The following is a 26,455-nucleotide window of genomic DNA, read 5'->3' on the forward strand; positions in this document are numbered from 1 at the left end:
TTGAAGAAAAATAAATAATTTTTATCATATAGTAAACATAGCTTCCTTATTAAAGTTAAAATTAGGTACTAAAATAATCAATTTTTAAACTTATTCTATTTTTTTCAATTTTTCTTTTTTATTAACATTTTTAATTGTTTTACATTAATTAAAACTTGTATACATATAATTTATAAATTATTTTTTTTAACTTTCGTCATTAATATTTTATACATTCTTCATGCGCACGGTGTATTTAATTAATAATATCTTTAATTAAAAATATTTTACGTTTGATAAATTTTTGTAATTTTTTAAATTATGATTATTTATTATCTCTTATACAGAGAATTTTAACTGAACTTTATGAGACTAATGCATTTAGTTTTTTACAACTTTATTATAACTTTATCAAAACGCAAAAACATAAAGTATACTGTTACAATTAATTTAAAAAAATAATAATGATTTCCAAAAACTACTGTTGTCACTCACGATTATTGCATCGTGCGCCCCACCCCCCTAACTTAGGTGCACGCGATGGAATGTCGTTGTCGTCGTTGCGGTCGAGGTATTTTCAAGGGTCGACAATACTCTGAGGCACATACAAAACGCAAATCGACCGACCATCGAGACATCCTGCGGAGTAATAAAATTCAGAATTCCGAGACGAAAACGCGTACGACAGACTATAAAATACCTACCCAATATACAACGTACGCATATAAAACAACACAAAGGACCGGCAGCAGTAGAGTAAAGCAAGCGATCGAGAGAGGTCTCCTCTTCGTGTGCATCATCGCTGCAGCGTATCCTGTGGACCAATATACCATCTGTCGCGCAGTCTTCTATTTAATAGCATTATATTATTATGTTATACATAACATTTAGGTATATTATACAGTATATATATATCAATACATGACGAATACCATTGCGATGGGAGCGGCTGCGCATTTTGACCTGCGGGCTGCATGATTGTCGGATGGCAAACCAATTTAATTGACTGGAATGCCGCAAGGGGATGAAGCAGACATTGGTCTACGTCCATTGGGATGTAGTCGTGGGGGTGCGTGGAGAGTGAAGGAATTTTTGATGCCCAGGAAATCGTATAAAAGATGTATAACATTATACCGATTAAAATGTGGTACGTGCGGCGACACGTATACCTAAAATTCAGGGTGTAGCCTACAGCAGAAATATTCCGAAGAATTCTATCCTTTTCCAAGAGTGTTTGCCGACTAAAGAAAACAGTGAGTTTCTAACATCTATTTGTAAGTATATCGTATTTACTATATCTACAATAATACTACATTAGTTACGCAGTATGCATTTCTAAAACATTGCATTCAAATTTTCTCCTTTGCTATTCAATAATATACAGTAATCTAAAATAAGAAATATATACCCTATAAAGAGGACGCCACACCTGAATATGTTGTCTCCATCTTACATAAAATATACAAAATTGAAGTTGAGCAGAACTAATTTTATACCGTTAACTTAAACATTAAAATGAATTGAATTATAATTTAAGCTTGGAAGTAAGAACATCATCTGTGTTCTATCGTTGAGTTATTAAGATATTTCATATTTTAATTTATAAAACAATTATTAGTATGTAAAATATTGAAACTTAAAAATGTTTATAATTAACTCACTGAAAAATTGAAATATCGTAAAAAGCCAACAATAGAACACTGATAATGTTCTTACCTTTAATTTTGAATATATAGGAAAATTCGCACTTTATACAAAGCCAATAACACACAATTTAACGCAAATTTGGTACTTTATACATTTGTAAGGAGACAGACAACATGCAAGGGAATAGTGTGCCTTTTAATTAAAATTGTTATACATTTTTGTTCAATAATCCAAATTCAAATATACTGATGTGTCTCATTGGGTTCATATTTCTTAGAACGATACGAGACACACGCGGTGTGTATATAAATATATTATAATGCTTAAAGTGGTTCACAAGGGTATTTTTAAAATATTTTTAAGTTATATATTAATCAGTGCAAATTTTAATAAGTTTCAGTAATTTACTATTGACATTTTTGTAAGGCAATTGGCCAATAATGAATGATCCCAAATAGCCATTCTATTAGTCGTACTATTTCAAACAAACATTAAAAAATACGGTATGAACTGTGGAAATTTTGATTTTCTGACATAACTGCAAGTTCTTAGTGTCCAATCGCTACACTGTAATGTATATTATATTATGATATTTTGTACAATTTGATATTCATCATTAAATGTAGTGCTTATACTATCATATATTATATTATTCAAAATCAAAGTATTCAATATTGTTGAACAACATCTGTGACTACGTTTGTTTAGAAACGTAGTTTCTCGGAGACATAATTGAGAGATGTCGCATTCGACATGTATGATGTATTATATATACACGTCACACGTTAATAATATTGAACACAAAAAAATGAGAACAGCAAGATCTTCTGTAATTGGAGCGGACCGAGACGACTGCCGGGCGTTGACACGACCAGAATATTATTGTCACGAAAAATTTATTAATATTAACGAGTATGATACACATTGACGTGAGTAAATAAATTATAAGCCGTCTATAAAAAAAAAAATTTAAAAAAAAGTGTACAAGAACAATTAATATCGAAAGAGCCGAATGGAAGCCGTCAAATAATAATAATAATAATAATAATATGGCATGTCGTAGGGCTCCGTTTTTGTATGTAACTGTGCACAACATGTAAATTTATCTAGTTTTCCGTTCACATGTTAAATAAAAAGAAAATGACGTGAAACGAAAACTGTATCTGTACGCATTCATAACGATCAACAATTTATAGCCGTGGCACATTATTATGCGATCAAGGCGCGTTCGTTCGTCCCATTCTCATCACGTCGATAACACACACACACAAGACAGCGACTACGGTACGGGATAGAAATAATACAGAATAGATTATACATTAAACACAATGTGTATCATCCATTCCAGACTTACGTAACTATTTTATCGTACAAGTACATGCGCACGCCACGATGTATAACCTTATGCGTTAACCCGGTTTCGAATTCAACGAGTAATCGATCTAAAAAATTGTATTATTTTGTTTGTAAAAATAAAAACACGTATCTTTAATATAGAGCATTGAGTAGCGTATATTATGTATCTAACGGCGCGACTGTACACAGGAAAAGCGTTTTAATTTGAATCACATTATATGATTCACAAAATAATAACATTATACTTTTATACTTCAATATCCAAATATGGATTTCGAGCGGTTTTAAATATAGTTCAAGCAAGCGGGCACGGACACGACAATGTCACGAACATCATGACGATTTATATTTATATTTTATAACTTATATATTATAAATTATAATATACTAAAAAAAAATGCACGGTATATATTGAGGGAAGAATAAAAAATGTAAACCTTTTATTGAATCGTAGTCATCGAGTCAATTTAGATGTTTAATATTACGAGATCGTGACCGAGAAAAATAGTACTACTAGAGCTACGTAGCAATATTATCATAATCATATTGTAATGTTCTGAAAAATCGAACGGTTTATAATATTATTAAACAAACATAAACGACCAAACAATTTAAATATAAGTATTGAACAGGCGTAACAAATAATGCGTTATTTATTTTTTTTTCTATAGAAGTCAGGACTTGTGTCCGTAAAAATTTAACCACGGAAAGTGGTTGTCGCTGCCAAGGACGTGTTATATACTATCGTGTGTGTGCGTGTACCTAGTAGTAGCGGTAAATAAATATGACAATACAAGTTTGCTAATTATAGTCCGGCTATAAATATAATTATTATATTATGTACCTTTTTGTTCTCTATTTCTAGTTACGCACACACAATGTGCATTCAGCGGTCACGTGCTGCAATATTTATATTCACCAACTAAACAGAAATAAATTCAACAGAAATCGAACCAGCATTTAGCTTTCCTATAACGCCATAACGATTTACGACATTTGTAGTGGGTATTAGGTTACATATTATTATTATTATTATTATAAACGTATTCATTTTCCTCGTAGCTCATGTGCCGTTTTCCTTAAAAAAAATATAAAAAACAAATTCAATTTTCCTTCAAGTATAATAATATCAATTATTAATCAAGCTTGAATATTATATTGTATTAAGAAGTAACTATTGATCAGCCAACTTAGAACTAACACTAGGTATACAATTAGTTTATTAAGTTATGAAAAATGTCATTACATATTAATAAGTTAAATAAAGTATTACTACTAATTGGTATGAGAAAATATATTTACAAATAGTCAATAGACTAAAATATTACATCATGGTCAATATTTTATTATTTTTTGAATTTACCCCCTATCCCCAATGCAAATTAAAAAAATCAACCAATCAGATGTTTTTAGACAATCTATTACAGAAAATAAAGTCATACTGGTCATTATTAAGTAAATAATATTACAGTGATTTTGAATGAAAATGATGTACTTGGCCTTTTCAATTGTTATTAGTACAATTTTGTTGAATACGCATAACTGTAGTAGTAAAGCGTAACTGTATAATCTATAAGGATTATCAAGCAACGATAACGCAGTGGATTCGCACACTGCTGGCTCGCAGACAAGAGAACTGAACTATCTCTAACAAACGACTAATCTTCAGTACCTACGCCCTACTATAAGTATTCTCTATATAATAGCGGATATTATTGACCGCAACACGTCTGGTGTAACGTATAATAAATTATATTATAATAATACATTATGCACGCGCCACGTAGTCGTATAAATATTGGGAAACTTTAATAACAATAATACAACAACTTGCCAATGTACAAGTAATCTAACCCATATAATAAATATTACCATAGACCGTAGAGTAATAATATTATTATAATGTCGCTACCACACCACCTAATGCGGTTATGGGCCATTTTGTAATAATCTACATGAAACATTAAGTTTATGTAAATAACATAATATATAATATATATTATATACAAATAAACCGAATAATATATATCATAATTCATAAACAGTATACGTATACGAGTTTCAATCGTTCATAGTGTCTGAAGGTTAAACTTACTACGTACATCACCACACAATGTTACGAATAAACGCATCTAAAGGATAGTCAGTATACTATTTTCTCACTAATAGTCAACATAGACACAACGCACCCACGCAAAATCGTCTTTTTTATGCTTTTGAGTAATCTTAGTTAAAATTACTCATAACAGAAATTTTAGGGAATATTTTTTTTTGAGGTTATAACATACCGAGTTATCAAAAAATAGACACAAAACAATTTAATACCCTGATTAAAAAATTTTTTTAAGTAGTGACGGATTCTGTCTATCCCCCAAAAATGCAAGCACTGGTTAATATCAATGATTTAAGAAATTATAGATTTATATTCTTTACATATAATACTATATCACATACAAGGTAATTTGAAAAAAACTATTAAAAAAATGTTATTTTATTTCAACTAAAAAAAAATAAGAACTATAAAAAAAAAAAATATTCTTAAAATTTTTTTTAGATTTTGAAATAATGAGTGCTGTTTGATAGAAAAATCATCTAATAAAGTACAATACATTGATTAGGTTACCATGAATATATCCGTAGCCCCTGGTGATATTTAAATTGAATAATTTTTACCACATAATATGTGAAAGCCCCTAGGTATATTAAAAACATCTTAATAAATATGGAATAATAATAATGACTAATGAAGGTACGATATGATTAAGGTACAATGTTTTTTTTTTTTTTTTAATTATAATATACAAAAACTATAGCATAAAATCAACGAATGAAAGAAAGAACGCAAATTACCTATTTCATAGACCGAGGGATAAATCCGTTGTAAAACACCATGTTAATAATAGCTAATTACAATTATTATGATTATTATTATTACGTTTTTTTTTTCGTGTAATATTCTAAAGGACATGTTAATATTAAACCATAGCTAACCTATCCTAAAAGTTACTCAAACAATACATTATATGTACAACTATAACTGAAATACTCCCACCATTCATTATTTAAGCTTTAAAACAATAAGACTAATATCATATTAAATTTCGAGAAATACTTGAAGGTCTTAAAAAACAATAATTGAATATTATTATTTTTTCGCATCAGTGATATTCCGTAGTGTGCGTATAAATGGCAGTTGATATTAAATAAAAACATAATGATATAATGATAATTATTAAATAAATTACTATAAATTATATTAATAAACATTGAGTATTGAAAAACTGTAAATTATTTTCTATTGGATTTAATTATTATCATAAAAAAAAGTTGTATCAACATTTCTTTATTCTTAATCTAATTTTCAATTTCTTACGCTTGTTATAAGTTTTTATTTATTTTATATACGAAAAACATTATTCTTATTAAATTCTATAACTATTAATTAATTTATTATTAATAACATTTAAAATATCACAGGAATTATAGTAAAAATAACACCTAGGTGCCATGCATATCATTATACAGTCATCAAATACCTATATTTAAATTTAAACTAACATTATAATATTAATAATTGATTAAAAATATAACTACATTATAAAATCAATAGTTTGACGTCCAGATAAATAATAATTATAATAATTGTTTAAATAATATTATTACAGCAGTAAAGAAAATCAATAATTTCTTGATGTTCTATAAAGCGTATATGAAACTATTTTGAAATAATTGCGTTTTAAACTTCCACTGTGACACTACTTATAACGCAACGCCCAATGGATTGAAAAAACTGTAGTAGGTACCTACGTTATTTTTATTTTTTACTCTCCCACGGAATATAATAATATTATTGATCAAAATGCGTAAGCATATTCTCGCGGGCATAATATTTTATATGGTCTTACGAAGAGATTTTTTAGCTGTAAAACGAGTGCACCTGTCCCGATAGTTTAAAATGTTTATATGTTGCCAATTTTGGCCGACCCTCAGTCGAGTAGTAAGAATACACGTAACATAATAAATATAAAAAAAAAATACGCGTACAACGACGGAGGCACCTGAACTCGAGCCAAGAAATGCGCGCAACGATTTTCCGGGTTGCAACTACCCACCCACCGGCCACAACTGCGGCGGCCTAACCCATAAATCTCAGCCTTCGATGCAACTTAACTAACTATACACCACTATGTGGCATTATAATAATATATTATACTGTACGCAATATTCGTTTTAGTCGTATTTTTTTTCACACTATTGTCTATTTTCACTGACGTAAGAGAAGAAATAAATAATATGACTAGAAAAAACTTGGCCACCGCTGTAATTGTTAGGATAGACGGACGTATACATCACATTACTGCCACTACAGTGAAATAATAGGGGGCTGCCTTCGGCCAATAGGCTAAATTAGGTATATAATATATATATCCCTAATGCGCTATATACATGTATTATTGACATTATGTAAACTGAAAATTAATTTCCATCAAATACAGATTACGTGATACACTAAATGCAGCAGAGCAGCAACGCCAGAGCTCAATCGACCGGACATTTTTGACCTACTTCTCTTGGCGGGCACGACGTTTCGTCGTGTAGATACAGACGGCACGCATTTACATTATGTACAAATAATAAACGACAACGACGATTCTTACAAACTAGATCTCTCGTTAGTTTTATTAGCTCTTTGTAACTTCACAACAAAAGAAAACAGTTTATAAAAACAAAAGAGTCAAAAAACGTTAGAGCAACAGTAAAATAATATTGTAATAATACATTATTATTATTTATAAAAAAGCACACATCTCTTAACAGTCTGCATGAGTAGACATGCGAATCACTATAATTTTTAATTATATGAATACATAAGTAACGCTAATGATATTATGATAATTCTACGTAATATTATACATTTAAATTACGAATTAAAATCAGAAAAACTGGATAGAGGTGGGCCTAGAGCTTCTTCTATTTTGACAGCGCCATTAACATATTCCACCCAAGACCGTGTTTATTTGTTGATCGGTGTCAAAAATGCAAATACAATATGAGTGGTTAAATTAGATTAGAATATATGAGTGATATGACACCTATTGTATGCTATTTTATTTGAATTTAAAATGTATTTTGTACAAATTATACCTAATAGGCTAGAATAAATAATTCTAGAATGTATTATATGATATACATACATTGTCTATTAAACATAAATACTAAAATGTTACAAATAAAATAAAATCAAGTATTTGAAATGTATTATTTTTATAAAATTTTCAATAATTATTTTTATTTATTTTATTTTATTTCACAAAGATTACTTGAAACCCACTCTCGTATTTAATAAAAAAAATCGTTGAATTATTTTACGAATTTTGTCAATAAAAGCTTTTAATATGATAAAAATATTAAGCCCATCAAAAATAGAAAAATAAGTTAAATTGCGAACTGAATTGTTTAGTATCGTTAATATAATATTCTAATAGTAAAAGCAGCTAGAGGAAAAATTTGAATGTGCCTACGTAAACTTAAAATGACACCAGGTATAATACTATGACAAAAAATAGGTGCAGCACTTGAGTTTGACAAATTATACAGTGCAAAACTTAAGACAAGTCGACCTTGTGAAAACTATTTAATTCATTGCGCTGCAGCTAAATGAATAATGTAAAGTATAAGCTGTGAATGAAATAAACGCGTTTCACATTTATTGTTTCTTTCACTTAAATAAAAATAATATGAAGTACGAACGTAATAAACAAATAAATGTAAATAACAAACCTGTGAACATAACATTTAATTAAAGTAAGACCAGTAATTGTTTATTTAGAACAACCATCAGCAATTTTATGTACTGAGAAAAAAAAATTATGAAACGCGTTTTATTCATTTATTTTTTTTTTTTTTTTTATTTGTTATTAATTGTATAATCAACAAGTAGTAATGATTGGTTAACATTATTTGTATAAAACAAATTATTATAAAAAAAAAAAATTATTATCGTGTACCCCAATTTAATTTTAAACAAACTAATTATGAATTTATATCTTAGAAAAAACTTTATTTTTAATGAAAAGTAGAATTTAATAAGCGCCGTAAGTCGTAACACTCGTAACACTGTAACACATAATATATTATTATATGCGCTTACAGTTATACATTTTTACACGTAGCAAAACACATTGGGAGACAATAGTTAAAAAATTAATTAATATAGATATAAATCGACGAACAGGGGTTATATTCATATACAGATATAATATTACGTGATTAAAATTGTGTACATTACGTACATTATATACGGTTTCGTGGAAAAATATCCATGGCGTCTAATTCCTTATAAGCAAACCGTAATAGTCTAAGTACGAAACACGCCGACGCTGCAGCACTCGCGTGTATAAACAATACGGACCATCGACGGCAAGAACACAACATTGTGGTATAATACTAATATACACCAGGAAAACCAAACGTCGTGTGATCCGTTATCGACCACGTGCGCGGTGCGTTGTTACGTAGTATGATGATTATTACAGTATCATAAAATATATAATAACTGTTGCCTGGGAAAACATAAATGATAATAAAATAGAACACTGGTATCGGTGTTTCAAACGATCTACTATAATTGTCATTGTGATCAACAACTAATCTTTTTTGAATATCTAAATCCGCTAACTACAAAAACAATGTTATCGGGTAAATCCTTATACAAAATGCTCAAATAATTCTGGGAGAATTAGAAATTAGGCAGAGGTATGCTAAATAGAATTTAAACTTGAGAAAAAATAAATAAAATATAAAGATCCACATTTTGATAATTTTATATCAAATAAAAAAAAATTTTATAACAAAAAAATAAATACTGTTATATTGTATTGTGAAAATTTGTATCAATCTATGAATCTGATATGAATCAATATTTAAAGATTTTCTGGATAATACGAAAGCAATCTTTTGTGAGTAGTTTATTCTTCTATATAAATGAAATAACATTTTTAAATGTACAACTGCCTTTTTCTAAAAAATTAATACATAATTAATAGGTTTTTATTAATTATTATCATGTAGTTTTTGTTCGCTGTTTTTTTTATCTCTAATATTTATCAACAAAAATGGTTGATCGTTTAAGACACCATTACCAATATATGTGAATCATGTAATATTACGTTACAAAGTTTGAAATTGACAAAAGAATGAAAAAAAACGTGTTTACTATTATTATGTAATTTAAAATTTTACTAGGAGGCTTTTCCGAAAAATTTCATTTACACATTTTTTCTGAAACACAACAAACAACAATAACACGTAAGTACAATGGCGATAATACAGGTAACGCGTAACACTTAGGGAGAGGTACGTAAATTATATTTTTATGAGTACGACGACCGCAAACTGGGAACCTCGCGCATAGGCCGAGCACCTTATGGTACGACGATGCCGTGACAATACGGGAACAAGGTAACGACGGTGTCCTGCGCTATTCTAGGGGATAAGCGAGTTGCACAAAAACTATACGTCTATACAAATAAAAAATATAAACAAAATATTCTCCTACCTTCACCCCCAAGTACCGATCGGTTGGTGGTGGCGGGCTGAGTTGCCCCTATGGGAAAACATCGTCGTATTAGTTTAGTGAATATAATAGTAATATTATTATCTACCCATTCTACCCGCTGCCTTCCAGACTGACAATAAAGTATAAACATTAAATATGTATATATGAAAATGTCAATAGGCAACGATCCTCGTGAGAGTGAAAAGCCGGTAAGCGACGTCCCAACACCCAGATCACGCGTAGTTACAACGGTTATCTACTCAAATAAATATAGATAACCATGGTTGCGGTCTTTACGCGATCTTGCCGAGTCAGGCGCGTGCGCGCACACACACACACACACAAACATGACACACACTGCTGCACATTGTTGGCTTGATTTTTTTCAAATTATGTTTGATAATAATTAAATCATTGTTTTACTTAATATATATTTTTTTTTACGTATTTATGCAGCAACACTTGACTGACGTTAACATCTGATCAGCGAGGAAAGAAGGATGGGAGAGACAGTAAATAATAATAATCTTAATTATTATTATTATAAAATATATTATCTCCGCCACCTGTAATAACGTATTCGCGTGGGAGGAGGACCTCGTTTTCGGTGAGCCGTGAGCACCGTATAAACGCGTTGCCCCGTGTCCGTTCTGCAGTGTTCGGACTACAAAAACTATAATCTTATATAATACTAAAATACTTAACTACAACAGACTATTATAATAATATATAGGTACGAGAAGACGACGACGCGCAGGTGAATGCCCCATGTGTGATGCACACTATACACAACTACTACTATACTAGTACTATAATATTATATATTATATTATGTACCATACATTAATACCATGACCATTATGCGTACACACTGAAACACACACATTTAATATCACGTTATTATTATTATGAATTATAATACACTATATTATACAACTTACGTACGTATAACACTTGTCGTAAGACCGACTAAGCGATACACATAATCTACGGACTCGATTGATACCGATAAACACCCGCTTGTCACATAATAATATACGCAATAACGCACGTACTTGAAGTTTTCTGTTTTTCTTCATGTATATTACATATCTATACACAATTATTTTTTTTCTCTTGGAAAAATGTATTAATAATAATAATGGTTATGAAAATTATCTATCTCAAAAAGTTTGTCGCTAGAGCAGTAAGTTTTATATAACTATAAACATTATAATATAATGATATAATAATAATAAATTATCTTTTGCAGAAAACAGCTTCGGTATTATGAATATACATATTTTTATGAGATTATTTTTAAAACCCAACGATGCAAGTCGTAAAATTTTAAAAACCACATACACGTATTAACTTGTTCAACGTAATTATTGCAACTTAAATAATTTAATACATTAAGGTGGTTATTTACGACGCAGTCATGTAGGTATAATATGCATTTATCAAGAAATAAAATTTCAAAGTCAATAATATGTAAATTGTGTTGTCAAACGTTGCTTCGTCTGCGTGTGTCGCCAGAAGTCTAAACTAATTAAATTCAATACAGATAATAAAAGCACCGCTTCATAGTCTCTTAAATGCCGGGAGAGGAAAGCCTACATCTGAGAGACAACACAGTTACTTATCCATATCATCATTATTATCGGCGCATAACATCGATACTTTACAGATTCACCAACGATCACGCATTGATCGACGTGTCAACGTATATGATGGGAGTCTCCTCAGCAGATACATCTAGTCCGGAAGAGAATGCGTTAAGAACAGTGACGTGATCAAGAGGGATCAATAAGTGTAGTAGCAACTGGGTCGGACGCTATAAGAGCGGGATGTATAATGTTTTTCTTTTAATATATTATATTTTACATTTTTTTTTTAATAGTTCAAATTCAAAGCAAACTTGAAATCAATTTTTATTTTATAAACCTGTTGCAGTATTTGTGTATATACGGTGAACGATTGGTATGGCTTATGATTACAGGAAATTGAATGATTTTATGCGTATATTCAATTTTACAAATAGCTTTAAAAATTCGTGCAAGTTCTGTGTTCTTACTCAAAATACTATAAATATACTCCACTTTATTATTACAATATTATTATACTCGATGGACTTCATGGATTGTCTCCACGTATCTAATGAAATATGTAAATAAAATAATTTCAGCAAATGGATGAAATCATGATAGATATTCTAGATAACTTGCCTGGATTGGGAGGGACAACATTGTGAAATAACGCCTCTGGTCAAAAGACAAAAGGTTCATTTCATTGTATACACACCAACAGCCGTTTACTCAGTAGGTTTACACGTCCGTCGGACGAACGTCACAAAAATTTCTACTGGCGGGCCATCCCACCTGCACAACGCACGACGCGTTTTAATTGTCGCTGCCGAAACGTGGTTTTTTATTGACCGGAAGATTTGTGCGTGTATGTGTGTGTACTGCAGTGTTTATAACGCGCACTTATTCATGAGCACATTATAATAATATACGATATTATCACCGCGCCGCTCCTTCAGGCGGACCGACATCATTGCGTCGTTCGAAATCACGTTCGTCGTTTATATTATTAAATATTATTATTATTATTATTATTATTATTATTATCACTATTATATATTTTATATTCCAAGGCCATCGGCCGCCTGTACGCGCAGCGGTGGTCTGCGGGCGATGGCGGGGGGAATGTGTACGCGAGTTATGAATAGGTGGTGGAGAAATAAGAAGGGGAGTAGGAGGAGTACGACGTGTTGTTGTACTCGTCATCGAACACGGTACGATGGTTTTCGGACACCCGCGAGACACAAAAAGCATACAAACGCGTACACGCGCGCGCTCACTAAAGAGACCCGTTAAAAATACGTGCGACCGTACGGCGTACAGACTACAAAACGCTTTTCTCTCGGCGGCGGCGGATCTTTCCCCGCTTTTCATTCCACAATATAATAATATATATGTGTATGTATATATAATAGTACCTACGTTGTTTATATTCTTTTCTTTTCTTTATATTCCTTAGGTATTCTATTCCACCTCTGTCCCCTTTTCCTATAGTCACATATATTATACTCACCATTCGGGTCTCTGCGGTGTAATGTTTACACGACATGAATGATGAGCTAAGATGTCGGCAAACGGCTGTTTCCCCCTGTTTGACGACCGAAATCCAAATAATATTTGTTCAAATTACACGACGCGTTTCTTTAACGCGCTTACAAACCACCGCCGCCGCCACCGCAGCTCACACGATGCGACTTCGGTGAGAAGGGAAGTTGCGGTAATCAAACGTAACAATAATAATAATAATTTGAATTTCCTATGAATGTGGGAGACATGTCACACGAGAAAAACACCAACACATAGTAGCGGAAGCCTTGCAAGGGACCGACAGTCAGCTTTTCTCTCGATGACCGCTTCAAATCGAAAAAAATTACACCTAACATTTCATCCTATATAATTTTACTGCACGCATTTTTTCACCGGCCAGAATACGTATTACAATATTATAATAAGTATCATCAGTATTGATTGTAAAATCGATAAAAGCAATGAAGTGGTGCCGTGATGGCGAGCGGGATAATTGTATAAACACAAAACAACACTGTTTACGTTTACATTCATACATTTAAAAAACCAATTCTTTTATGAACAAAAATAAATATAAGACTTTTTCACAATACAAGCAATTAGAGTTTGTCACTTTTCTAAAAATGAATATAAGAAACATCATATATAGGATAAAATAAGTTATTGTATGTGAACACTACATCGAGGAAAATTACCCCTTAATGCTACTCAGGTTGATTCTTCGACTCTTTTAATTGTATGGGGCGGTTTTATGGGAAAAAAATCCATTACTCGGCCTGCTAAAAGTATTATACTTTTATACATCTTATACTATTTTTATGTACATGGTTACCTATGCACGAATGTATGGAGTTGACCAGAATCAAAATTTGGAGATATTTCGCGGATCTACACGCATGACAATTTACAATCTCATACCGCGCGTCCTAGTCTTTAAAACACACAGTAAAATGCAACCAGTTTCTAAATAGTGGATCTGATATACAATATAATTTATACTTTTCAGTTGTTTTGATTTCTTTCCCTAAATTCCTAAGAATCTAATGTAAAGATGATCAAAATTAGTGTGCATTATAATAGTGTGATAGAGATAAACATGTACATCAAAAACACACATACCACCAGCTGATGGTGTGATCGAAAAAAGAAACAAAAGGCTTAAAAGGGTTACAAATAAAAATTTAGTACAATCTACGGAGACAATAATCACCGTATCCATATGCCGAGTGTTATCCCGTCATATACATATTTGAAAAACTATGTGTAATTATGTAACACACACACATGCCATTATCACTTTCTATAGATAACACCCATCATATTTAACGTACACTATTGTTCGCATATCGACAATTCTTCAACAATAATGTTACGCCTAAACACCTACCTATTATACCCATTTATATGCACGAATAATACAAGATCTATGACCTACGGGCGAGTAACCGAACAGTATACTACTTAATTCACTTTAAAGACCTATGCTAGTCCGATGCAGAGTTTTAACTTTATTACATACATAGAGCAATATACATTTAAGGAGAGATATCTATATTGTTGACAGAGAAAAAATAAAACGTTATTTTATAAAGTGCATGATAATCATCGTATCATTGTTTATCAGTTGAGTCCCGCTTCAATTTTATGATTATGAATCCGGGCAATTACTGACTAGAATGACTAGATCATGTCCTATAAAATAATTAACAATTTCACAAAAAATGTTTGAAACCAGTTTTGTGAACCAAATCGTAGCGCAATCACTCTATATAGATGTATAGTTAATTCAATAAAATGATGACGAACGTTTTTCCACTATTTCTGAAGGTCACAAACTGAAATGCACTTATATATGTCATAAAAAATTGTCACCTAGAAAATAATTTAAGACGTCTATCTATGATGTGTATATTCTGTTAAAGACATTTATTTATCGGCTGTACCTACTATTATTTTATACGATACGATACTATGTCATTTTATTAGGGTACGAGTAGCGGCGTACAAAGAATATCAAAGGACAAGATTATATAAATGGCATTTGGCGACCTCCCTTGACGCAATATGTAATTTAAAAAAAATTAAATAAAACATGCGTGCATATACTCATATTAATTTTCAAACCGTATAACGCACGAGAAGTCAAGGCCGAGTCAATATATTTGTGTAACCCTGTATGACACCGATCATGCAATATTGGGCTTTGGCCGAGAAACTCACCTACGTATATAGGAATATAGTATATTCAGCAGGAGTAGAAAAATTACAGTTACTACAACGATAGACTGGTTTATTGCTCCAGGCCAGGCTCACCGTGTTTTGTGCCCAATAATAATATTACTAAACCGGCTGCGTGGGTCATTTTGTATGATAAATTTAGACACGTGCTCTTTTATTGTTAGTACTACAATATTCTCCACCGATTCCTCGCCTAGAGCATAGTAAACAGAAAATAACGAAAAATAGAAACAACATTAATTTCAAACATCGAAGTATTTTAGTACACGTAGGTAACCGAAACTAATGTTTTCTTATTGTAAATACTACAATAATTTTATTAAACTATAAAATATTAACTTGTGAACAGCATTTATTTTGTAATATGGTTTTATATTTAACTTGAAATTGATTTTTTTTTAATAAGTATCAATTAAGGTATTACTTGATTTTTATTTTATATAACATTCAAAAACCAAAGGTAAATAATACAATTTTCTTTAAAATACTAAAATAATTATCTAACTTTAAATTATCTATTAAATAAATTATATTTAATAAAATATTAGAAATCTTAAATAATGAAAAAACAATCTTGAAAAATAAAGAGTACCTATTATAATTATAATATCTATACATAACTAGGCGTCTAGGCACACTAGAGATGAAAAAATAATTTTCCTTTTGTTTTTATATGAAATATTGAATTGAAGTACTAAAAATAATATTATAACTCTATTCAACCAATTCACATGAAATATAACTAGTGTAAGTACCTAGTAGTATATATTTTAAATAGTTGTAATTAATTTAAATATTATTTTAGAGATTGTAGAACTCGTGAGACAATTAAAACAATTTAACCAATAAAATGTAAACATAAAATTTAGTATAACATTAATTATAATACGAGATCTTAAAAAATACAAAATATTCGTTTTTATCTTAAAAACGGTCAATAGATGAAGTATGACCATACTATACCCTCAAAAGCACTTAAATTTGGTGGACAGTTTCAACTGGACACGGTATCATAAAGATATGACAATTTTACATTAAAATTACATTTGAATCTGTCAGATCATTATAATACACACCATTTAACACAACACACAATATTGTTATACTAATTACTGAAACAAATCATGATAATTTATAGACATTAAGATTTATTAATTTTGTTTGTTTTTAGTGAAATACCTAACCAAAATTTCGGTCATTATTGCACAATTAGATTATCATTTTGATTTATATTTAAGACTCATCTGTCTGATGTCTGTAGAAAGTAATAATAATTTAGTTGAAAACTGGACGATGATACTAAAAAATAAAATAAAACATTATAATATTATCATAAAATATTGGTTTTATAATCTATATATATATATTATATATATATATATAAATAAATTTCGTAAGAATGTGAAAATAAAAATTAAGAATCTATAAGCAATATAATGACGCTAAACGCTCGCTAGCATAAATGTGTCATTGAGATCTCTCATAGAAATAGCGGGATGAAACATGACTCATCAAGTGCGGATGTATAAAAATTATTATTCAGGAATTTAACAGTAACCTGTATAATATTATCATTTATAGTTACTCAAAATAAATAATATGTATTTAAATTTATGATTCATTTTTATAAATGTTAATAGGTACGTAAAAATTTTACAATAACCAGCGTCAATAGGTAATAGGTATTACTTAAAAATGACATAAAAACGTAAAAAATATTGATACAGCAAGTGGGTAATATTATTATATTTTATCATTTAATAAAGCTTATATAATTCTATTTAATTATTTCTTCATTTGTTCTTATTAAATAACAATAAATTTTAACTTTTTGTATTTTCGTTTTAAAATAAAACATAATAATAATGAACACAATAATTATTACTACTGTTATTCTGCATTTAAGATTATTTTCTAAAATATTTCATATATCATTTAAATTAATTAACCGTGAAATGCAAGAAAAAAAATAACTAATTAAGTAACCTATTTAAATTTGGTTTAGTTATTTTTGGATGATCTATAGGCCAAATTGCCCAAGAACGAATAAGGCTTATTTTAAAATTAATAGTTGTAACTTAAAATAATACCGAAGATATATAAATTATGAACATCATAATATCATATTTGTATAACATACGAATCTAATTAATTTTTTTAATTAATTTATTTATTTATTTATTTTGGATACTATTCAACGAATAAAAACTTTATGAAATATTATTAAACATAGGTACACGTCATACACATATAACCACACACAAAATTGTATATTAATACATGCAAGTATCTTAGCCTTGCAAATACATTTTTAATAGTTAAACGACTAATTATTACTTCATCTATATTATTATTCAATTATTCATTCATAATATTACTACATGTATGTTAACATCCATCAAACATGCCGATTACTTATCCAGAAAATCGTATAATAATATTATGCGTACTAAGGCATATACTGTGCTTTTAATAAAGTTTTTTAAATGTTAACAAAAAATGCTGTGTACATATTTCCGACCCTTAGTGGCTTATCTTATTAAATAATTTATCATTCATACGACAGGAAAATATTATACATAATAATTTTGTAGATATAGGTATATATTTATAGTTTTAGATAAATATGTTGATGAATTGACACACTTATTTACAACGGAACTATATACAATATAATAGACGCAGACGTACAATATTAATTATTTATCGTCATATCGTCAATAAATCGATTTCGGTTTAAAAATTAAATATAAACTATAAGAATTCATACATTGTTATTCATAATTACCTAATGATAATTAAGTGTTAAAATATCATGACTTTTACATTTTAGTAAATTTTTAGAATAAATGACCTGAAAAAAAAACTATCCAGACCTAATATGAATGATCTCAACATAAATCGGAAATGACGGTCAAATCACCAAAATAGCACCAGAATCATAGAAAAAAATATAATTTAATGCATATTAAAGAAATTGTTGTTTTATAACAGTATTTAGTATAAATAGCCAGTAAAAGTACTCGAATTTTGGTAACAATTAAGAATAATATAAATTATTTAAATTGTCTACATAAATGTTCTTAATAATTAAATTAACTATACTCGTTTATGTATAAATAATAATACGCATTAGAACATTTAAATAGTATACTACAACTTTAGTATTATTTGTTAGTTACAATTGTAAAACACATAAGAATCAGTAATTTCAACTGATCTTTATAAATAACTATTTATACACATACACACTATGTATGTTGTACGTAGTAATATAAAAGCGCTTGAAATACGCACAAGATTTTCAACCAAAAAAAAGCTCAAAAGTATTTACAAACTTGAGTCACAAATTATAGAAATGAGCAAATTGTAGTTGCACAATGCGCAAGCACACAACAACTAAATTTAGATATCTAGTTTTTGAAGTCGTTAACATAAACTAAAACGTACACTACATAACAGCAAAATTTATTTTTTAAAGACACCTAATATAAAGATATTATACGATATACTTTAAACGTTATTTTGCTTTAGTTGTCTTTACTTAAAATTTAAATAACATTTGTTCAAGGAACAAGTCAAAGAAACGCGTATTTTTTATTTGATTTACGAGGTCATACAACGTGTGCTGACATAATAACGATAATGCTCGTAAGTTTTTGGGATTGTGTTGAAGAGAAATACACAGATAACGGGTTGCGAGACCTAATGCACGGTGCATATTATATCGCGCATTCCAACAGAGTCACGTCACGACGACGAGAGCCGTCTGTAGAGATAGGTGGTACCCCTAAAGGAAAGAAGAAAAATATATAATAATAACGTTTTAGTCGCATCATCCCTGAACAGCTGCAAATGCAAGCGGCGCGCACCCATACACTCACATACATACAAACAAGATGGGTACCAGAGACGTATTACAGTATATGGTATACTTTTAAATAGTTGTATAAGCAGCAACAACAGCAGTCAAACGAAATTCCTGCACTGGTTCCTACATATTTGTTTCCACATACGAATGATGTATAAATCCACACAAAACAACGCACAGCTTACTACACAACATTCGAGGTTGATTGAAGAAGGACGGACTTTGAATGATTTTAATTAGTTAATTAAATAACTACGAGAACAAAAAAAATGATAATAAACACATTATATATTATATATATTATAATATATTAATATAGAGGGTTGGGCTAACAAATTATAATTCACCGGCACATATACACTATCTAAAACCGGAAAAAATCATTATCTTAACCCTGCAAACGTGACGAAACACATAAAACTAAGGGCGGTGGCTTCAAACAATTCAAACGGTACACACGTAAATATCAATAGAATATTATAATATACACATTGTGAAAGACAAGGTTGAATACACCTCTACAACAAAATATATAATGTTAATCTACATTCTCGACTATACGAATAACATTCAAGCACACAAATTGCAACCCCAAGACGCATTTTTTCTCAGTTAGTCACTGTGATCTCTATGGGTACAACGCACAAGATACATTTATACAATATATGTATTTGGAATTTTCTCTCACCCAATGATTAACAAATACAAGGTTTGCAATATCGATATGATTACACCACGTGGCCTTTCATCAACTAATCGTGCGCAAGACAAAAAAACCGTTCGCTATTCAGCGCGTATTTTCAAAACGAAATAAGGAAAAAAATTAAAATTAAATGTTCGACCAAAACACCGAAACAGTCAATTCTCACGAAATCAGTTTCTCGACAACCGATCGGGCTGAAAAATAACATTACACAAACAACGATCATTGATCATCGTCCGTTAATATATATATACACGCAAACACGCACACATAATATTATTACTACAACAGTATTGAATACAAAAATTCACCTCGGCAGCTGCTAAACCACCCGCTTGCTAGCCATGGCGATAATATTTTTTAATTTGAAGTACACAGATTGTAACATTATGCACACACGCATAATTGCATAAACGATAAACACACTCGCACACATATTCGGTGTTCTTTTTCGACTTACGACGAGATGCGTCACGTGAACATGAGCAGACCGTGCGAAATTTAGTCACAGTGTATAGAAACATACAGTAACGTCAGTGTGCACGAAAATATCGGTGAAACGGAAATCGCTTGTCGTCCGACGGCGACTATATGGCATAAAAAATACGGGCCAAGACAAATTTTTGCAGCGTTTCAGTCGGAATGCGCGCCCGGACGACCACCTAAAGACGCGCGCGCGGTTGACACATCCGTTGCCGTCGAATAGCTAGCCGGATGCCTTCGCTGTCGTTGCTTTGGTGCCCAGTTCCTGCGGCATGCAGTGTGTGTAGCTGGACCGGCGCGCGGTGGCGGCAATGACAATGACCGGCACCGTCGAGTCGCAGTGGTTCTCATGGTGTGCGCAAGAGAGAAAAAAATAAATTGTACACACACACACACACACTACGACTAAGTATAAGATACGATGTGGAATACGGTGGCCATAAACGCCCGTAGTAGTGTTAAAAAAAAATCTTAAACCGGAAATTATATTTACTGAACCCGAACAAGAATTATATCGTCGTCGTCGTCGATGACGAGGCTTCTACATCAACTACTACTACTATTACTTACTAGTTATGTGCCTATGACGGACGGGACGAACACCTTCCGTGCGAATGAAATATGACGATGAACAGAAGCGCACCGAAACACAAAAGCGAGTGTTCAGGGAGGAAATTGCAAATCGGTTTTGGATGACGGGCTTTTTACGTTTTTTTTTTTATTGTTATTATTATTTCTGTCGTCGTTTTGTTTATTTTTTTTTTTTTTAATTTAATCTTTTTGTTTGTTGTGCGTTTTTTAACAAAACGATCGTTCCTAAAAACCTGTCTCACTATTAATACCTTCCGTGCAAGAAACCTTACACACCGGAAATCCTCGGGCGGCAAATAATAATTTGTGATTACTCTATATAATAATATTATGTATGAAAAAATTAAACGAGAATAAATAAATAAAAAATATTAATTATGAATAAATATGTCGTACTGAGCTATTTTAATTTTTTGTTCAAACCGTCTGTCTATGACAATCTATTGAGATGGTGATAAATCTAAGTACGCAATAGTAATAGATTTTTGGAAATATGCGCTATCCCTTTCAAAACTTTTAGACAGACAAATATGTTATTGAAAACACAATATTTGTTTAATTCATTGTGTGTTTTGTTTGAAATGTAGTATATCTGAAAATAACATTATATTAATTATACCTTTCGGCTAATACCTATTTCTGAAGAATATTTTTATAATTTTATTAACGTTTATACATAAATATTTAAGAGAACAACTACTATGAATATTCGTTTTGAAAAATTCTTATTTCTGTATAAATAATAGATGTGACTATTTTGACATTCTTCACAGGATAACTATATAAGACTTGAATTACATATATTTTTGTGGTTTACATATCATAATGTACATTTTCTTACATATTAATATTGTTAATGAAAATTGCAATATTATGAGATAGACAATCATTAATGCATGTAATATAGACTATTTATGGCAAATATTTGTGTCTACAATCTGTGAAATATATATGTTGTTTTATGACATATATTCATTATTATATCAATAACGTTGTTTATAGGAGAAATGCTTTACAAAAAAAAACGTGATAAAACTTTTTGTGTCAAAAACACAAAGTTCAATTATTAAGAAATATAGTGCGAGTTTAAATTATTAACCTATTATTATACCTATCGATAAACGTAGGTTAACCACAGATTATAATAAGGCATTTATGTAAAGATTTTTTTAACCCGACCCAATTCTATCTCATCGTCGCTCAAAATCACTCAATTATAAGAAAATATTTCGTCTAATTACTGAATTTGAAGTTTAAGACACAATCAACATATAATTCAATATAATTCTAATGCTACATATATAAACGATTTAAGACGTTTTACCCAGAATTTTGATAACGAAATTAAATAAATTCAATTTCCATAGGAAATAACTTATATGTGTGCAACTTAAGTAAGCAAATTTGAAATAATACACATTCATGTATTGTTATTTATAACTTATATTATTATTTCATAACTAGCACGAACAGTCGAATAACGCACGTTTTTCAGTTCCTACAAAATAACCGTTATCGATTTAATATAATTTCTACAATCCAATACTAATCTGATAATAATAACAATTCAAAAAAAAAAAAAAAAACATTTCTATCGAGTGCAATGAAAGCCGAACACGTGTAAAAAATAAATAAATATGTACAGATAAAACACATTTACTGTAAAATAATATTATCTGTAATATCCACTCTCATCACGCGCACCAATTCGCAGATACAACGTGTGCGCTCATTTAACAGCAAAAAGAAAATCAAGTCAGTATTTATAGCTTTAGAAAGTATAATGAAGTAGCGATGTCTAATTAATTCGTAATATAATATGTACATGTTACTATCATAGAAATAAAAACATAATTTTTTTTATACAAAACATGCCTAATTACAATAAAGTACGATACGTCGCAGTTGTCGCCGACTAAGGATGTGGCGGTGGATGGTTAAGAAAACAAAGTAAACTGAATCATAAAAATGTAATTATTTTCTCCTATTATTATACGGTGCATTGTTCCGTAAACTTTACACGTCGGATAATTGTGTACATGCTACAACAGGAACCAGAGGGAAAACAATGGAAACGCGCAATACTTGTGAAAAGAAAACTAGAGTCTGCTAATTTCTGCAGCGCGCGCGTCCGCTACGTTTTTATTTAAAACAAAAAACTACTATACACGGTCTACGGTTTGTAACTAATACATAAATAGGTATTTAATGACGATGTGGAATGACAAAAAACAACGATGATTATTATTATTATATGTCATGAAAACATTTTTTTTTTTCAAAACGGAAACAGTAATATGTACTTAAACACGTGTGATTACTCCCTTCAATCCCCAGCATTTCTATTCTGTATCGATACTATTGTATATTATATAGTATAACAATAACTTATTGCACAACAACTCGTTTTGAAGGGATGCTCAATCGTGTTGTAATAATACGATCCGAACCGGAGCGCAAATTCCTTACTTGACGAACCTCAAGAGAAAACAACAGTAGGATTGATGGTTAGGAGGGAAAATCAACAACGTGATGACACACGTAAATGCCGGATTAAACGAGACGGACGCGGTATTTCGAAGACCTTCGTTTACGTAGTAAAATAATGACGATGTATAACCCCAGAAGACTTTCAGTTTTGTAACGACCGAAAATTATTCCCCAGGGATATATATATCAAACCTTAGTATCTACGTAATGGTATATGACCGCACACCGTTTTGAAATCCATAGTATTTATGTTTATTATTTTTTGATATTCCTGTGGAAAGCAACACATTTGTATGTTTTAACACAGCACCTATGTCATTTTACAGTACAATACACTGGTAACTATTGTTATTATATAATCGATTCATCCTTGAAACACCAAATCATTGTTTAATTAGTATCGTAAATTGTACAAAATATAATATGTACGTACTCACTAATAAAATAATAATAATTAATATAATATAGTTTTAATTTCCAAATGAAAAGCGCTTAAGTATACCATATATACGTGTACATAAATCGCAAACATTAATAATTTTTATACATTTCAAGTACGTGCAAACGATACGAATCAAATTATATAAGTAAATTGATTTCTCGCAGATATTTAAAATCGTAAATTTACTGTTTTAATAATTTTATCGTGCAGGGTTTCGTTTATGTTTATGAACGACTTAATCATAATAACATTAAACAAGTAACGAGTTCTACGGTAAGTAGGTATATTATTAAATACAAGATGTACTTCGAGACAAATACAGATCAATTAAATAAATGCGAAGTATTATCACAGCTTGTATTGGCGCGAGTACACAACAATAGTACGATACCGATAACGAATATTTACAGTAACCATTTATAGCGTTGCACAATGCACTTCATATGTTATTATATAGGTAGGTATACTAACATTGTTCTACTTAAAATAATTTACAATATCTCGAATAAGTTTTTGGTCAATTAATATGGACTACATTTCGCGGTTTAACGCGTTGAAATCATCTTAATGCGGTTTTACGGACTACTAGAAGCAGATGAAATCTAGTAGGTATATAATTAAATAAAATAAAAATAATTTGACGTGATTCACAACGACCCCGTGTTGTACGCGACTACTGGTGTCGAGTGGTGTGACAAGTTACAAGTAAACACAAAATATGTCGAAAATTCTTCAACGAAAATACTAAGTAGCAGCTACTATTATTAAAACTAGTCTACAACTATATTACTGTCAAGGTTTCTCAATATGCGCGGCGTCATAATAAATATATATATATGTATATATGATAATCCGATGGGGTTATTCTCACGTCGTTTACACTACTCCTCTCTCCCACCTACCGAATACACACCGGCGCCTAGCAGTCGATGATTTAATAATAATTATTGTGTAACTAACACACGTGTAATGAGCATACTTTGTGTTCTACTCCTACAATTAATAATTCTAACACCTAACTCGACGTCTTCCGTAAAATGCGCTGTTTTGTCATTTCAAAAACCAAATTCAAAGACGAAGATGTCACGAATAACGATGGCGGTAATAAGAATGATAATCGCATCACCGGGGAGGTTAGTTCCGATAACGAGTGGAGACTACAACGACGAAATTAGGTACTCTGTGTACGGGGGGGTAGCACACAGCCATCGCAGCCGTTATTATTATCGCGTTATCAACGAGTGGTTAGCGTATGTGTGTGTGATAAGCACTAGTGCGGTGCAACAAGTAAAGTAACAACCCACATCAATAACATTGTAACTATAACGTCATGCCATAAGCATTTTTAACGTGTGCGAAGTCCTACTCACTTCAAATCGACCACCGTCTTAGTGTAGTAGTAGTCGGAATAATGGTCGGTAGACGACGTGCTGACGTCCATTTGTCGACGAGGCACGAGGTAGAGCAGCGTTCGACCCGCCGAACGCTAACAATATTATCGTCGTTCGTGCGATTGCTAACGCGACAACACTCGTTCGACTCGATTCGACGTGCGGCCGCACTACACGATTATTAATCTACGAGACGCGACGATGACGATGCGCACACTGATCGATTTGCACGTAATAAAACAATAATATTAAATATTGCAAGGAGAAAAACAGTAATTTGGAAAAATAAAAATAATAAACCAACTCGGAAATCGAACAACGGACGTCGGTAACGGACTCACCAAACAACCAGCGCACTTGACACCGACGGACGGACTGCCGACTGACACGAAGAATAATAACAACGACACAACCGGATTCGGTGCGCTAGAGGGACGCGAATCGGAATTCGTGGTGAACAGGCGCGGCGGTGGTGCTGGTGGTGGTGGTGGTAGTGGCGGCGACGACCGACGTCTCTCCGGTGGTGGCGGGGCCGGTGCTCTCGCATCCTGCTGGTGCCGCCGCCGCCGCGCGGCCCGGCGTACGAGTGCGCGATAATTAGTGGTTACCAAACT

The 26,455-nt window shown here is 31.1% G+C and overlaps 1 protein-coding gene and 1 long non-coding RNA gene across 2 annotated transcripts in view; one reads left to right on the forward strand and one right to left on the reverse strand.

The window, feature by feature from the left end:
• LOC112601583 (signal-induced proliferation-associated 1-like protein 1) overlaps positions 1-26,312 on the reverse strand; it is a 41,531-nt gene extending 15,219 nt beyond the window's left edge. Inside the window, exon 1 of the mRNA XM_025349282.1 lies at positions 25,821-26,312. The gene's annotated coding sequence lies outside the window, so the exon portion shown is untranslated. The remainder of the gene's footprint in view (positions 1-25,820) is intronic.
• LOC112601584 lies at positions 1,158-3,936 on the forward strand. Its single transcript, XR_003115061.1, has 3 exons — positions 1,158-1,232; positions 3,654-3,756; positions 3,848-3,936. It is a non-coding gene; the product is annotated as an uncharacterized LOC112601584 (long non-coding RNA).
• Positions 26,313-26,455: the final 143 nt, after the last annotated feature.

This window comes from Melanaphis sacchari, unplaced genomic scaffold (assembly GCF_002803265.2).
Source record: "Melanaphis sacchari strain LSU unplaced genomic scaffold, SCAv2.0 Contig7_pilon_pilon, whole genome shotgun sequence".
Classification (NCBI taxonomy): Eukaryota; Metazoa; Arthropoda; class Insecta; order Hemiptera; family Aphididae; genus Melanaphis; species Melanaphis sacchari.